The sequence below is a fragment of the Loxodonta africana genome, chromosome 3, assembly GCF_030014295.1.
Source record: "Loxodonta africana isolate mLoxAfr1 chromosome 3, mLoxAfr1.hap2, whole genome shotgun sequence".
Lineage (NCBI taxonomy): Eukaryota > Metazoa > Chordata > Mammalia > Proboscidea > Elephantidae > Loxodonta > Loxodonta africana.
This window is the reverse complement of record NC_087344.1, coordinates 152217730-152235371: the sequence shown is the minus strand read 5'-3', so window position 1 is coordinate 152235371 and position 17642 is coordinate 152217730. Positions and strand designations below refer to the sequence as shown.

Below are 17642 nucleotides of genomic sequence, written 5' to 3'. Positions count from 1 at the left end.
TCAACAACAGCAACAAAATAAAATTAAAAAATCACCTAAAGCGAAACAAACAAACAAACAAAAAAACCTCAGTGAGATAGCATTACACATCCATCAGCATAGGCAGCGTTTAAAAGACAGAGAACACAAAGTCCTGACAAGATATGAGATATGTTATTGCTGGTTAGAATTCCGTTCTAGAAAACTGTTCGGTACCTTCTGATGAAGTGAAACTTGCACCTACCCCGTGACCCAGCAACTCCAGTACTTGGTATACGTGCATTGAATAAAAATGCAACCTATCAGAATTCGTGGGGAGCAGCTAAAGCAGTTCTGGGAAGGAAATTTATGGCATTAAATGTTTATATTAGAAGAGAGTCTCGAATCAATAACCTTAAGCTATCACCTCAAGAAATGAGAAGAGTAAAATCAACCCAATGCAAAGACAACAGGAAATAAAGATAAGAGCAGAAACCAATGACATTAAAAAGTGAGAAAACTAATGGAACCCCGGTTTTCTAAAAAGATCCATAAACTTGGCAAGGAAAAGAGAGAAGATACAAATCACTAGTATCAGGAATGAAACGGAATATCACATATCCCTGACTTAAAGCTGATGAAGCCGGCAAACTGGAATACAAAAAAAATTGCAACAAAATCCTGTCCTATCTAAGAGTAGGAAAAGGGCAGCTTAGCAAGACAGAAAACTTTTAGACAATAACCACTCTCCTCCAGCCAAATACCACAGAGAAAATTATTTTTATTATGTGGCATGAGGAGGCGGGATAGACGGAGAGAAGACGTGAAAGGGAGAAAAGCACGAGGCCCTGTACCTGTGCAAGAACAAATCAGCAACGTAGTGTGAATGTTTTTACGTCAAAAATATTAAAGGAAGCATAGAGGCTGCCAGGGGCTTGTGGCGCGCCGTGATCGTATAGTGGTTAGTACTCTGCGTTGTGGCCGCAGCAACCTCGGTTCGAATCCGAGTCACGGCAATGTGTGGTGTCTATGAAAGCTGAGCCTGGCGTATTTTTCCTTTCGCTTGTTCATCTCTGTACTGGCTGCGCTCTCTACCCGAGGTCAGAGACTTTCACTTAGTGCTGGCTCCCGGGGGCACCCCGCTGTCAGGAGAGGGAAGGAAGCCCTACAGTGCACACACCTGCGTCGCGGTCATCTGGAAACCCTGGACTTGCCTAATGTCTGAGCATGCGCACAAACTATCCCAAAAGCTGAAGGCTGTCCACAGCTCTCTACAGCTTCACCTTTTGGGATATGTGAAATGAAATGTGTAGTCATAACCCCCTTTTTTTCTTTTTCTTTTTGGTCGAGTTATTTCAAATATCAGTGGGGACCTTATAGACGAAAAGAGAAATGAGATGAAATAAGAATTCCCACTGTAACAGGAAATTTTACAATAAGATCTAAAAAATACAAGAAAATCTAAACTTGATGGCATCAAAGGCCCCCATTTTTTATACTAACAGTAAATTATTGAAGTACAATTCGCATATACGAAAATGCAGAGATCTTATGTACACAGTCCGATGAATTTTGACGAACGTAACCGTCACCTAGATCAAGTTACAGGTTTCATCAACCCACAAAAATCCTTTGAATACTTTTTTAGTCAATCTCTACCTGGCTCCCACTTGGATTAGTTTTGACTATTCTTGAAATTTACATAAATGACAATACTTTTTTGTGATTGTCTTTTTTTTTTTATGCAACCTAGTGTTTATGAGATGTATTCATGTTGCTGCCTGCCTGTGTGTGTATTATTTTGGTGTTACTGATGAGTGTAATTTCAATGTGTGAGTAAAAGACAGTTGATGAACAATTGAGTCATTTCTAGTTTTGGCTATTGTGATTAAGGCTGCTATGAAAATTCTTGTACAAGTCTTTTTGCAGGTATGTGCATCCATTTCTTTCGCGTATGTGCCTACTAGTGGAATCGCTGGGTTTTGGAGTTTTCCAGAATGGTTGTGCTATTTACTGCCTCAACAGCAACAAGAGACACCATTCATTGATCCACATGCTTGTCAGAGCTTGGTGTTCTGTTTTTTTTTTTTTTAACGTTTTACCCATTGTGATGGGTGTCTGTTGGTATACCATGGTGTCATGGATAGAACTGTGTCCCCAAAAAATATGTGTATCAACTTGGTTAGGCCGTGATTCCCAGTATTGTGTGGTTCTCCTCCATTTTGTGATGGCAATTTTATGTTGAGAGGATTAGGGTGGGATTGTAATACCATCCTTGCTCAGGTCACCTCCCTAATCCAAGGTAAAGGGAGTTTCCCTGGAGTGTGGCCTACACCAACTTTTGTCTCTCAAGAGATAAAAGGAAAGGGAAGCAAGCAGAGAGTGGAGACCTGATATCACTGAATAAGCAGCACTGGGAGCAGAGCACGTCCTTTGGACACGGGGTCCTTTTGCCTGAGAAGCTCTTCAACCAGGGGAAGATTGTGAGGACAAGGACCTTCCTCCAGAGTCAACAGAGAGAAAGAGAAAGGCTTCTACTGGAGCCAACGCCCTGAATTTGGACTTATAACCTACTAGACTGTGAGAAAATAAATTTCTTTTTGTTTAAGCCATCCACTTGTGGTGAAATGTTTCGGCAGCACTAGGTGACTAAGACACATTGTGACTTAAATTTTCGTTTACATCACGAGTAATGAAGGTGAAGGTTTTTTCTTATGCCTTTAAAAAAATTTTTTTTATTAAAAAATCCTTTTTTGTGAAGAGACACTTTTAATTGGCTTAACATTTTTTTTTTTACTTTTTTAATAAATATTTTATCTTCGGATACATTCATACTTACAGAAATGTTGAGACGATAGCACTGAAAGTTCACATATATTTTAGAACCAGTTTCCCCTATTATTAATATCTTAGATGGTATATTTGACACAATTATTGAGCCAATATGGATACATTATTATGAACTGAAGTACATATTTTATTCAAGTATCCTTAGCTTTTGCTTACTATCCTTTTCTGTTCCAGGATACATCATTACATTTAATTGTCATGTCTCCTTAAGCTCCTCTTAACTGTGACAGTTCCTCAAATTTTTCCTTGTGTGTGACGGCTAGACAATTCTGGGGAGTACTGATCAGGTATTTTGAAGAACGTCCCTCAATCGGGATTTGTCTGAGTATGGGTTTGGGGAGGTAAAATGCTCTTCCATCACATGATATCAACATGACTTACCACTATTGATGTTAATCTTGGTCACCTGGTTGAGGTAGTGTTCCTCAGGTCTTTGTTGTAAAGTTGCTGTCCCCACCCTTCAGACTGTTTCTTTGGAAGCAAGCCACTATGAATAGCCACATTTAAGCAGTGGGTTCTGTGCCACACCTCTTTTTTTTTTTAATTAATTTTTATTGTGCTTTATGTGAAAGTTTACAAATCAGGTCTATCTCACACAAAAATTTACATACACCTTGCTATACAGTCCTAATTGCTCTCACTCTAATGAGATTGCATAGTTCTTCCCTCCAGTCTTTCTCCTCGTGTCCATTTTGGTAGCTTCTGGCCCGCTCTGCCCTCTCAACTCTCCTACAGACAGGAGATGCCAACATAGTCTCATGTGTCTACTTGATCCGAGAAGCTAATTCTTCACCAGTATCATTTTCTATCCCATATTCCAGTCCAAACCCTGTTTGAAGAGTTGTGTGCCACACCTCACTGAGTACCTAAATTATCTGGGATTCTTCTGCAAGGGATGTTAGTCTATTCTTAAGACAATGGAGGCATTTATATTTATTTATTTATTCAATCATTAGTTTATATTGATATGAACTCTTGAATGTATGTTTTATGCTTTGGGTTAATCTAATACTGTGTTTATATTGTTGCTAAAATTATTTTAGTTTGGCCATTGGGAGCTCTTTTAATCGACTCCTGAGCCCCTTTGACCTACCCCCATCATTTTGGTTTTTTTAAAGAGTCCCTGGTTGGGGCAAAGAACTAAGTGTTCAATGAGGCAGTTTGAACCCAGCCGGAGGTGCCTCAGAAGACGGGTGATCTGCTTCCCAAAGGCCACAGCCTTGAAAACACTAAGGAGCAGTTCTACTGTGCGCACCTGGGGTTGCCACGAGTCATAATCGACTCCACAGCAACTTCTAAACACCTTCCTTAAAGTCAATGTTTATATTTACTCCAGTTAAAAGCCTAATTTATATTTCTACCTGCAAACATAAGCTGACAATTTTAATAAGTGCACTTATGGTATGTGGTGTGCGGATCTAGGCAGATTCTCACGCTCCTGCCCACCCTTGTCTTCTGCTCTGTCTCTGTGCCTTCTTATTTCTGTCTAGATCAGGGCCACTGCAGCTGCCAGCACTTGGCTCAGCTTTGCTTCTTCTTGGATGCTTCACTGCTCCCTGGCATCAAATGATGCTGCTGAGGGTTGCTGAGTGCACAAAGCTGGTGTAGTTGAAGATCACAGGCTCTTGATTGATACAGGCTCTGGCCTAAGGGTCCTACTGACTGCTTCTCGCCAGCTCTATTCTGATTATTACCCACCATCCTCACCCTTCCCTGGACCCTAAGGCCATGGTCTCTAACATCTTTCCCACCACTGGGTATTTGTACCACTTCGAAGCTACTCTGTTCGCTGAAGGTTCAGTTGCTTGATTCCTCACTGTGTGGTGAGCACAGTGCCCAGTCCAAGTCCCAGCATGTGAATCTGGGATCAACAGTGATGTTATAATTCCTTTTTTTTTTTTTTTAATCTTTATTTTGCTTAAAGTGAAAGTTTACAAATCAAGTCAGTCTCTCACATAAAAACTTATATACACCTTGCTACATATTCCCAATTGCTTTCCCCCTAATGAGACAGCCCGCTCACTTCCTCCACTCTCTCTCTTCACATCCATTTCGCTAGCTTTAAGCCCCTCTACCCTCTCATCTCCCCTCCAGAGAGGAGATACCCACATAGTCTCAAGTGTCCACCTGAGCCAAGAAGCTCACTCCTCATCAGCATCCCTCTCCAACCCATTATCCAGTCCAATCCCTGTCTGAAGAGTTGGCTTCGGGAATGTTTCCTGTCCTGGGCCAACAGAAGGTCTGGGGACCATGACCACCGGAGTCCTTCTAGTCCCAGTCAGACCATTAAGTCTGGTCTTTTTATAAGAATTTGGGGTCTGCATTCCACTCCTGCTCCCTCACGGGTTCTCTGTTGCGTTCCCTGTCAGGGCAGTCATTGGTTGTAGCCAGGCACCATCTAGTTCTTCTGGTCTCAGGATGATGTAGTCTCTGGCTTATGTGGCCTTTTCTGTCTCTTGGGCTCGTAATTACCTTGTGTCCTTGGTGTTCTTCATTCTCCTTTGATCCAGGTGGGTTGAGACCAATTGATGCATCTTAGATGGCCACTTGCTAGCATTTAAGACCCCAGATGCCACTCTCCAAGGTGAGATGCAGAATGTTTTCTTAATAAATTTTATAATGCCAATTGACTTAGATGTCCCCTGAAACCATGGTCCCCAAACCCTTGCTCCTGCTACGCTGGCCTTCGAAGCATTCAGTTTATTCAGGAAACTTCTTTGCTTTTGGTTTAGTCCAATTGTGCTGACCTCTCCTGTATTGTGTGCTGTCTTTCCCTTCATCTAAAGTAGTTCTTATCTACTATCTAATTAGTGAATTCCCCTCTTCCACTCTCCCTCCCTCCCCTATCTCATAACTATCAAAGAATATTTTCTTCTCTGTTTAAACTATTTCTTGAGTTCTTATAATACCGGTTTTCTTTAATAATTTTTATTGTGCTTTAAGTGAAAGTTTACAAATCAAGTCAGTCTCTCACATATAAACTTATATATGCCTTACTACATACTCCCAATTACTAGCCCCCTAATGAGACAGCCCACTCCCTCCTTCCAGTCTCTCTCTTCATGACCATTTTTGCCAGCTTCTAACCCCCTCTACCCTCCCATCTCCCCTCCAGACAGGAGATGCCAACATAGTCTTAAGTGCCCACCTGGTGCAAGTAGTTCACTCCTCATCAGCATCTCTCTCCAACCTCTTGTCCAGTCCAATCCCTGTCTGACAAGTTGGCTTTGGGAATGGTTCCTGTCCTGGGCCTACAAAAGGTTTGGGGAGCATGACTGCCAGGGTCCTTCTAGTCTCAGTCAGACCATTAAGTCGGGTCTTTTTATGAGAATTTGGGGTCTTCATCCCACTGTTCTCCTTCTCCCTCAGGGTTTCTCTGTTGTGTTCCCTGTCAGGGTAGTCATCAGTTGTAGCCAGGCACCATCTAGTTCTTCTGGTCTCAGGATGATGTAGTCGCTGGTTCATATAGCCCTTTCTGTCTCTTGGCTGGTAATTACCTTGAGTTCTTGGTGTTCTTCCTTCTCCTTTGATCCAGGTGGGTTGAGACTCATTGATGCATCTTAGATGACCGCTTGCTAGCGTTTAAGAGCCCAGATGCCACACTTCAAAGTGGGATGCAGAATGTTTTCTTAATAGATTTTATTTTGCCAATTGACTCAGATGTCCCCTGAAACCATGGTCCCCAGACCCCTGCCCCTGCTACGCTGGCCTTCGAAGCATTCAGTTTATTCAGGAAACTTCTTTGCTTTTGGTTTAGTCCAGCTGTGCTGACCTCCCCTGTATTGAGTATGTCCTTCCCTTCACATAAAGTAGTTCTTATCTGCTATCTAATTAGTAAATACCCCTGTTCCACTCTTCCGCCATCCCCCCTCTCGTAACCACAAAAGAATATGTTCTTTTCAGTTTAAACTATTTCTCAAGATCTTATAATAGTGGTCTTATACAATATTTGTCCTTTTGCAACTGACTAATTTCACTCAGCATATGCCTTCCAGGTTCCTCCATGTTATGAAATGTTTCACAGATTCATCACTGTTCTTTATTGATGCGTAGTATTCCATGGTATGAATATACCATAATTTATTTATCCATTCATCTTTTGATGGGCACCTTGGTTGCTTCCATCTTTTTGCTATTGTAAACAGTGCTGCAATGAACATGGGTGTGCATATATCTGTTCGTGTAAGGGCTCTTATTTCTCTAGGATATATTCCAAGGAGTGAGATTGCCGGATTTATGGTAGTTCTATTTCTAGCTTTTTAAGGAAGCACCAAATTGATTTCCAAAGTGGTTGTACCATTTGACATTCCCACCAGCAGTGTACAAGTGTTCCAATCTCTCCATAGCCTCTCCAACATTTATTGTTTTGTGTTTTTTGGATTAATGCCAGCCTCGTTGGAGTGAGATGGAATCTCATTGTAGTTTGATTTGCATTTCTGTAATTGCTAATGATCATGAGCATTTCCTCATGTATCTATTAGCTATCTGAATGTCCTGTTTAGTGAAGTGTCTGTTCATACCTTTTGCCCGTTTTTAATTTGGTAATTTGTCTTTTTGCACTTGAGTTTTTGCAGGATCATGTAGATTTTAGAGATCAGGCACTGATCACAAATATCATAGCTAAAAACTTTTTCCCAGTGTGTGGGTATTCTTTTTACTCTTTTGGTGAAGTCTTTGGACGAGCATACATGTTTGATTTTTAGAAGCTCCTAGTTATCTAGTTTTTCTTCTGCATTGTTTGTAATGTTTTTATGCTGTTTATGCCATGTATTAGGGCTCCTAAAATTGTCCCTATTTTTTCTTCCACAATCTTTATCGTTTTAGATTTTATATTTAGGTCTTTGATCCATTTTGAGCTTGTTTTTGTGCATGGAGTGAGGCATGGGTCTTGTTTCATTTTTTTGCACGTGGATATCCAGTTATGCCAACACTATTTGTTAAAAAAGACTGTCTTTTCCCCCGTTTAATGGTTTTGGGGCCTTTGTCAAATATCAGCTGCTCATATGTGGATGGATTTATGTCTGGATTCTCAATTCTGTTCCATTGGTTTATGTATCTGTTGTTGTACCAGTACCAGGCTGTTTTGACTACTGTGGTGGAACGATAGGTTCTAAAATCAGGTAGAGTAAGGCCTCCCACTTCATTCTTCTTTTTCAGTAATGCTTTACTTATCCAGGGCCTCTTTCCCTTCCGTATGAAGTTGGTGATTTGTTTTTCCATCTCATTAAAGACTATCGTTGGAATTTGGATCAGAATTACATTAAATGTATAGATCGCATTTTGTAGAAGAGACATTTTTATAGTGTTAAGTCTTCCTATCCATGAGCAAGGTATGTTTTTCCACTTATGTAGGTCTCTTTTGGTTTCTTCCAGAAGTGTTTTGTACTTTTCTTTGTATAAGTCTTTGACATCTCTGGCAAGGTTTATTCTTAAGTATTTTATCTTCTTGGGGACTACTGTAAATGGTATTGATATGGTGATTTCTTCTTCAATGTTCTTTTTGTTGGTGTAGAGGAATCCAAGTGATTTTTGTATGTTTATCTTGTATCCCGATACCCTGCTGAACTCTTCTATTAGTTTTCAGTAGTTGTCTTGAGGATTCCTTAGTGTTTTCTGTGTATAAGATCATGTCAGCTGCAAATAGAGATGATTTTACTTCTTCCTTGCTGATCTGGATGCTCTTTATTTCTTTATCAAGCCTAATTGCTCTGGCTAGGACCTCCAGCAGAATGCTGAATAAGAGCAGTGATAAAGGGCTTCCTTGTCTGCTTCTCGTTCTCAAGGGGAATGCTCTCAGACTCTCTCCATTTAGGATGATGTTGGCTGTTGGCTTTGTATAAATACCCTTTATTATGCTGAGGAACTTTCCTTCTATTCCTATTTTGCTGAGAGTTTTATCATGAATGGGTGTTGAACTTTGTCAAATGCCTTTTCTGAATCAATTGACAAAATCATGTGATTCTTATCTTTTGTTTTATTTATGTGATGGATTACATTAATTGTTTTTCTAATGTTGAACCATCCCTGCATACCTGGTATGAATCCCACTTGCTCATGCTGAATTATTTTTTTGACATGTTGTTGAATTCTATTGGCTGGAATTCTCTTGAGGATTTTTGCATCTAAGTTCATGAGGGATATAGGTCTGTAATTTTCTTTTTTTGTGGTGTCTTTACCTGGTTTTGGTATCAGGGATATGCTGGCTTCATAGAATGAGTTTGGGAGTATTCTGTCCTTTTCTATGCTCTGAAATACCTTTAGTTTTTGTAGTGGTGGTGTTAACTCTTCTCTGAAAGTTTGGTAGAACTCTGCAGTGAAGTCATCCAGGCCAGGGGTTTTTTTCATTGGGCATTTTTGATTACCTTTTCAATCTCTTCTTTTGTTATGGGTGTATTTAGTTGTTCTACCTCTGTTTGTGTTGGTTTAGGTAGGTAGTGTGTTTCTAGGAATTTATCCATTTCTTCTAGGTTTTCAAATTTGTTAGAGTACAATTTTGCATAGGAATCTGATATGATACTTTTAATTTCAGTTGGGTCTGTTGTAATATCACCCATCTCATTTCTTATTTGGGTTATTTGCTTCCTCTCCTGCTTTTCTTTTGTCAGTTTGGCAAATGGTATATCAATTTTATTGATTTTTTTCAAAGAAGAAGCTTTTGGTCTTTTTAACTCTTTCGGTTGTTTTTCTGTTTTCTGTTTCATTTAGTTCTGCTCTTATATTCATTATTTGTTTTCTTCTGGTGCCTGAGGGTTTCTATTGTTTCTCTTTCTATTTGTTCAAGTTGTAGGGATAATTCTTTGATTTTGGCCCGTTCTTCTTTTTCGATGTGTGCATTTATTGATATAAATTGACCTCAGAGCACTGCTTTTGCTGTGTCCCAAAGGTTGTGATAGGAAGTGTTTTCATTCTCATTGGATTTTATGAATTTCTGTATTCCGTCCTTAATGTCTTCTATAATCAGTGTTTTTTGAGCAGGGTATTGTTCAGTTTCCAAGTGTTTGATTTCTTTTCCCTGCTTTTTCTGTTATTGACTTTCAATTTTATGGCCTTATGGTCAGAGAAGATGCTTTGTAATATTGCAATGTTTTGGATTCTGCTAAGGCTTGCTTTATGACCTAATATGTGGCCTATTTTACAGAATGTTCTATATGCACTAGAAAAGAAAGTATACTTGGTTGCTATTGGGTGGAGTGTTTTGTATATGTCTGTGAGGACAAGTTGGTTGATGGTTGCATTTAGATCTTCTGTGTCTTTATTGACTTTCCTTCTGGGTGTCCTGTCCTTCACCAAAAGTGGTGTGTTGAAGTCTACTACTATTATTGTGGAGCTGTCTATCTCACTTTTCAATGCTGAGTTTGTTTTATGTATCTTGCAGCCCTGTCATTGGGTGCATAAATATTTAATATCGTTATATCTTCTTGGTATATTGTCCCTTTAATCATTATATGGTGTCCTTCCTCTTCCTTTATAATGGATTTAACTTTAAAGTCTATTTTGTCAGAAATTAATATTGCCACTCCTGCTCTTTTTTAATTGTTGTTTGCTTGATATATTTTTTCCATCCTTTTAGTTTTCGTTTGTGTCTCTAAGTTTAAGGTGTGTCTCTTGTAGGCAGCATGTAGACAGATGGTGTTTTCTAATCCATTCTGCCACTCTCTGTCTCCTTATTGGTTCATTTAGTCCATTTACATTCAGCATAATTATGGATAGGTATGAATTTAGTGCTATCATTTTGATTTCTTTTTTTGTGTGTTGTTGACAGTTTCTTTTTCTGACTTAATTTTATGTACTGAGTAGATTAACTTTATATATTGTCCTTTCCTTATATTCATTGTTGTTGATTTTGTTTCTGCTGAGTCTCTATTTTTTTCTTGTATCTTATTTTGATGAGTAGGATAGTTTTTCTCCTTTGTGGTTGCCTCATTATTTACCCCTTTTTTTCTAAATTTAAACCTAACTTTTATTTCTTTGTATCATCGTATCTTCCTCGCCATATGGAAAGTCTATGATTACATTTCTTAGTCCCACTTTATTGTTTTAATGTTGTCTTCTTTTATGTAATAACGTCACTGTTACCCTGTTTTGAGCTTTTTTTTTTTTTTAATCTGGCTTTTTTTTTTTTTTATTTCCCTGTCTGGGTTGACTTCTGATTGCTCTGCCCAGTGTTCTAGTCTTGGGTTGATATCTGATATTAGTGATTTTCTAATCAAAGAACTCCCTTTAGTATTTCTTGTAGTTTTGGTTTGGTTTTTATGAATCCCCTAAACTTCTGTTTATCTGGAAATGTCCTAATTTCACCTTCATATTTTTTTTTTTTTTATTTAAGAGACACTTTTGCTGGATATATGGTTCATGGCTGGCAATCTTTTTCCTTCAATTTTTTAAATAAGTCATCCCATTGCCTTCCTACCTGCATAGTTTCTGCCAAGTAGTCCGAGCTTATTCTTATTGAATCTCCTTTGTATGTGACCTTTTGTTTATCCCTAGCTGCTCTTAAAATTCTCTCTTTATCTTTGGTTTTAGCAAGTTTGAGTATAATATGTCTTGGTGGCTTTCTTTTAACATGTACCTTACATGGAGTTCAATGAGCATCTTGGATAGATATCTTCTCATCTTTCACAATATCAGGGAAATTTTCTGCCAACAAATCTTAAACAATTCTCTCTGTATTTTCTGTTATCCCTCCTTGTTCTGGTACTCCAATCACTTGCAGGTTATTTCTCTTGATAGAGTCCCACATGATTCTTAAGGTTTCTTCATTTTTTAAATTCTTTTTTCTGAATTTACTTCAAATATATTACTGCCAAGTGGTTTATCTTCAAGTTCAGAATTTATGGCTTCTACCTGCTCAGTTCTGCTCCTCTGACTTTCTATTGAGTTGTCTACTTCTGTAATTTTATTGTTAATCTTCTGAATCTCTGATTGCTGTCTGTCTATGGATTTTTCCAGCTTATTAAATTTTTTGTTCGGTTCCTGAATAATCTTCCTAATTTCTTCAATTGCTTTATCTGTGTGTTCCTTGGCTTGTTCTGCATATTGCCTCATTTCCTTCCTGATGTCTTGAAGAGTTCTGTAGGTTAAGCTTTTGTATTCTGCCTCTGGTAATTCCAGGAATGCACTTTCATCTAGAAGATTCCTAGATTCTTTGTTTTGAGAGCTTGTTGAGGTGATCATGGTCTGTTTCTTCATGTGACTTGATATTGACTGTTGTCTCTGAGCCACCTATAAGTTATTGTATTAATGTATGTTTGCTTACTGTGTTGTAGCTTCTTGCTTTGTTTTGTTTTGAGATGCCCAAATGAATTGCTTGAGTGAATTAGCTTGATTATTTTCACCTTTGGAGCTCTAACATCCTGTCCCCAGATGGCTAGAGCTGTTACCATCTGTATCAGTCTAGGAGTCCATTCACTTTTCTTGTATGAATTCAGCTCAGGTGTCCAGGTAGCTGATCATCAAGTATGTGGTACAGGCTGTGTCCTACAGTCTTAGAGGGGCAGAGGTGAATGGTGTAGGTACCCATATCTGGTTGCAGCAGGGGGTCACGCTCTGAACAAGGCAGGGGGTAGAGAACTGACCCGCGCGTGTCTCTGAGGAAAGCACGTCCCTGTTCCCTACAGCATGCAAGTGGGTGGGTTCTGCAGATGGACCATGGGCACCCAGTGTTTTTTGTTGTAAGGACTCGAGGTACCAGTTATCCTTGGACCCCTGTTGTGGGTGGCTGGGTGACCTGAGTGGAGCTACCAATCCTTAGGCCCCTGATGTGGGTAGGTGAAAAAAAAAAAAAAAGGCCCCTGTTTAATAGGCAAAATTTTTTTTTTTTTTTTTTAGGCAAAGCAATGTCAAATATCAAACACCCACCTCTCTGCCACACAGCTGAAATGGCTGGAGTCTGGCAACAAGGGCCTATTCTCCTGAAATAGGCCCACGCAGGTCCATGCAGAGGGGAAAGGTGCTCAAAGTCCAGAGACCGTTTATGCCTGGACAGGAGCAGCTCCTGTCCTGAGCTCCCCCAGTCAGTGGAGCTGGCAAATTATCTTTTCCCCAAGCTGCAAATATTTTTTCCTTCTGCAAGGCTGGGAGGATGGCTTTAGGTGCTCAACAATGCCTATTTCAGGCCCCAGGAATTCAGCCACTGAAGCCGGCTTGGGGTGGGGGTGTGGATAAAATATGCGCAACTACTTACCTTTTGCTGAGAGCACCGTTCTTCTCTGGTTCCGGAGGTGTAAGTAGGCTGTGTGGCTGGCTGCTTCTCCCTGAGGAAACTGCAGCCAAATGCTAGTACCAGCATGCTGTCAGGACTCTGGGAATGGTGCCTGAGGGCTCCCTGTGATTCAGTTCTGGTAACTCCTCTCTGCTTCTGAATGGTCTCTTCCTCCCTCCGCCCCTCCATTCATTTTCTAAGCTTGCCTTTGATGCACAGGGCTCCTAGCTTGTCATAAATATACTCGTTTCACTTGTTTTTCAGGTCTTTGTTGTAAAGAGGGCTCACCGAAGCGTCTGTCTATTCCACCATCTTGGCTCTGCTTCCAATGTTATAATAATTTTCCTGGACTCCCTTGGTCTGCCCGGATAACAGGCAAATGTGACAAACATAGTATTTCTAAACATTTCATACTACCAAAACTTACCAGAGCTTACTTTCCAGCTCGTAAGGCACGCTACAGTCATGGTCATTGCACTTCAGGCCAGGCACTAATTCCTTCGAGATCATACCCTGGTCCCTAGGCTGCCAAACTACTGTGTAGCCAAACTCTTGCTTATCTTTTATTCCAACACCACTGCCTGGTTCTCCACAACTTCATCTTTGACAGCAGGATTGCTCCTGGCTGCTGGATCTTGGCATAGGACAGATTTGCCTGTAGAATAAAGAGCCCAGCAGACATAGAAAAAGGGCTACTATTCTGATTTAGTATGCACAATAAAAATTTGTGCAGTTGCACCCAGATGCAGTAAAAGAACAGTGGTGGAAAGAACAGGAACCACACATTGGCCAGGAATCAAAATTGGGTGCACCTGTACTACCATTGAACCACCAGTGTTCCAAATTCAAGGTTGTCTGCACAGCTCATAACACTCCCAATAGCTTTGTTTTTCCCTGAACTGACATCTTTGAGTGACTAAAGAGGAGTGGTTAAGGGAAGAAACCTTGGAGTGAATTTTCACTTACTTGCTGTTTTGTAGGTCTCTGTAACACATAACAGTTTAAAAACAGCACCCTTTTTTTTATTGTGCTTTAAGTGAAAGTTTACAATTTGAGTCAGTTTCTCATACAAAAACTTATGCCCACATGGTTATATAACCCTAGTTGCTCTTCCTACAATGTGACAGCACACTCCTCTCCACCCTGTATGTCCTGTGTCCATTCAAACAGCTACTGAAAACAGGACCTTTCAATCTTTGGTCTTTTTTAGGGACTCAAAAGAGGTGTCAGATGTCAATGCTCTCCCTTCTCAATCCTGGGTTCCCTATTACCAGCTTTCCTATTCCCTCCTGCCTTCCAATCCCTGCCCCAGGGCTGGTGCCTTCCTTTAGCCTCGTTTTGTTCCATGGGCCTGTTCAATCTTTCATCCCCTAGTTTTTCAAAGGAGTCCCTCATGGCCACAGAGAAAAGAGAAGTCTTGGAAAGCTGGTGGTCCCTACCTCTGAACCACAGTGATGGTACCACCTGGTGAACCAGAAGCTCCAGGGGGCCCTGACTTGCTCACCTCCTGGTGAGCTGCCTGTTTTCCGTTATGTGTCAACTAATGTGTGATTGTGGGTGGGAAAGCAATCAAATTTGAAAGGACTACAAGGAGCTAAGTTTTAGCCCCCATTCATCTCAGAACCTCCACCTTGTCAACTTTACTCTCAACTGGCCTGTGGTGCTGTGGATCGCTTTTGTATGGCCTTTCTACCCGTGGTCTTGTAACTTTCACCCAAGTGATTGAGCAGAACTGTGCAGATATGGTAATTGTGGTCCATCAAGAGGACTGGTCAGTTTTGCCATCTTGCTGTGCTTGAAATGAGCCACCCCAGAGGCGGGAAAGAGAAGAGCCCACCACCACCAAGGAAGGAAAGACCAGCAGGAGACACCCGCAGGAGACAGCATAGTGGGCTTCCCAGCCCACGGATTGAGAAAGCTGAGTGCCTTTGGACAGAGACTGAGGGCCTGCAGACATGGCTGGAAAGTGGTAATCCTAATGGAAGAACTATATCCTTGAGTGCTTCTAAGCCTGAATTATAACCAGTTATTTCCCTAATAAACCCCATAATTGTATTGTCAAATAAATAAATAAAGTGAAGACTTGGTCATGTTCCAAGTAACTTAAAAAAAAAAAGAGTTGTTAGAGAAGCAAAGCTCAAGAATCGCCTAGAACTCTTGGAGTACCTCAGACATATCCCCAATCCTCCAGCCTCCTGAACCATCAATGGGTACCAATTACCTGTCTGGGAAACAACTGGAACCCATCTCAAGTTTGGAAAGAAAATGATGGGAGGCACCAAGCAATCAGGGGGCAAAGAGGTTGCATGAGCCAATGAATAAATGTTCCCTCCGGCTCATGAAGATTTAGGACCAGAGAAAACAGACTCAATGATTTCTGATGTTTTTGTACTGAGGTTTGTTATGGATTGAATTGTGCCCCCCAAAGATATGTAGTATAAAGCCTAACCCCTATACTTGTGTTTGTAATTCCAATTGAGAATAGGGTTTTCTTTGTTATGTTAATGAGGCAGAATCAGTATAGATTGCATCTTAAACCAATCAATTTTGAGATTTAAAAAGAGCAGATTAGGCCTAGAAGCAAGTAAGCACAAATGGAGAAAGACTGATGCCACTTGGAGATTACCAAGAAACCAAGAAAGAGAAGCTGAAAGAGACAAGGGTTTTTTTCCCAGAGCTGACAGACAGAGACTTCTCCCAGTGCCAGTGTCCTAAATTTGGACTTCTAGCCTCTGAAACTACGAGAAAGTAAGTTCCTATCTGTAAACAACTTCTCCTTGTGGTATTCCTGATATAGGAGCACTAAGAAGCTAAGACAAGCCATATTGCCCAGCTGAAGCCATGGTGACGCACTGGTTAAGAGCTTGGCTAGTAACCAATTCCTCAATTTCAATCCACCAGCAGCTCCTTGGAAACCCTATGGGGCAGCTCTACCTTGTCCTAAAGGGTTGCTCTGGTATGAGTAGGAATCGATTAGACCACAATGGATTTCCGAATTAGTCTCTTTCAAGTCGAACCATTTTATTTGAATGCAATAACTTTAGTTTAGAGTGTTGCCTGAAATTCTGTGTTCTGGGAATCTTTTATGTGTGTTAGCTGTTTCTTCCAAAGAGAACAGTGTTTAAGCCCAATGTAGGACTGCTTTTTCCAAGTCCTGCCGAGTCTTTTTCTAAATAGCCATAACGCCATAAGTAGAGAACGTGTCTTGGAGTAGTGATGGTGGTTCAGTGGTAGAATTCTCGCCTCCCATGCAGGAGGACAGGGTTCGATATTTGGCAAATGTAAAGCTTTTTCTTTTTTTTCCTCCCTCCTTCCTTCATATGCCCCAAACAGTTCCACTTCCTGCTCTGCTGGATTATCCATTGCACAGGCAGCACAGTTCATTTTGCAGTCCCACTCAGGAGCGGGAAAGGAAGATGAGATCTATACACCTGGAGTTATTTCTGGAGTCGATCTGAACTGGCACTTTGGGTCCATCTGAACTGGGACGTGTGGTGATCCTGTAGGGGTTAGTACTGGGCATGCAGAGCAGCAACCACACGGCCAGACCCAGTCTTTGAAATGACAAGTGAGGTGGGTGGGTCTCTGCAATTTTATATACTTGAAATTCCACAGCATTGTTATTTTATCTTTTCTCCTCAGGAATCTCTGGAATCGAAAGTGTCTTTTGGCCATGGATTCAAGTCCTAGAACTTGAACTGACCACTAGGTCACGTCTCACTATGGAGTGGAGAACAAGAAATGAAATTCCTGAAAGCAGAGAAGCTGTGGGCTGGGCAGATACCCTGGTGGGGGAGGCCTCTGGTGCCCAAAGAAGAGGGAGGCTTGTGGCAGAGAAAATTCTCAAGATGAGGTGAGCTGTGCAGAGGGGCCTGAGACCTTCCTCCCTGATGCTCTGCTGCTCTTGGTAAAATTAAGGACAAAAATGAGCCATAAGTGGAGAGCAGCATGTACAGGAAAATCACTTTTCTCACTCCTGTTGTTTAACACTCCACCAGGGAAATCTGCACATCAGGGTATGGTTTTTAATGTTTATGGTTAAGCAGCACTGGGAGGAGGCCATGGCAATCCTTGGCTCTGGGGGTTTGGAGGAGGAGACTCTGGAAAAGGCATACCTGGGGGCATGTGGTTTGTCCACACTGTTTTCATCACCTCTTTTCTTCAGCAAAGCTTGTGTAGTCCCCAGATATCATATCAGAGCTACCACATTGGTGGTTTCAATGCACCTGATTCTTTCTTGAAGGGGCAAGAAATGATTGACCCAGGCCATTGGAGTGAGATGTAAGCACAGAACTTCAAATGCTTTTCTCCATCTTGTCCTATGTCTGCTACCTCTGCACCTGTCCTTTCACACAATGGTTCAAAATAGTCCATAGTCTCTTTGTTGTCATAGTTGTGGGGTTCTGTGAAGTCAGTCTTGACTCATGGCACACCCCTGTGACAGAGTAGAGCTGCCAATAGAGTTTCCTAGGTTATAATCTTTATGGAAGGAGCCCTGGTGGTGCAGTAGTTAAGTGTTTGGCTGCTCACCAAAAGGCCAGAGGTTGGAACCCTCCAGCTGCTCCATGGAAGTAAGATGTGGCCTTGGAAACCCTATGGGGGAGTTCTACCCTGTCCTATAAGGGTTCTATGA

General features: G+C 41.0%; 1 non-coding gene across 1 annotated transcript; it reads left to right on the top strand.

Moving 5' to 3' along the window:
- Positions 1–902: 902 nt before the first annotated feature.
- On the top strand, positions 903–974 carry TRNAH-GUG (transfer RNA histidin (anticodon GUG)). Its single transcript has one exon. It is a non-coding gene; the product is annotated as a tRNA-His (tRNA).
- Positions 975–17642: the final 16668 nt, after the last annotated feature.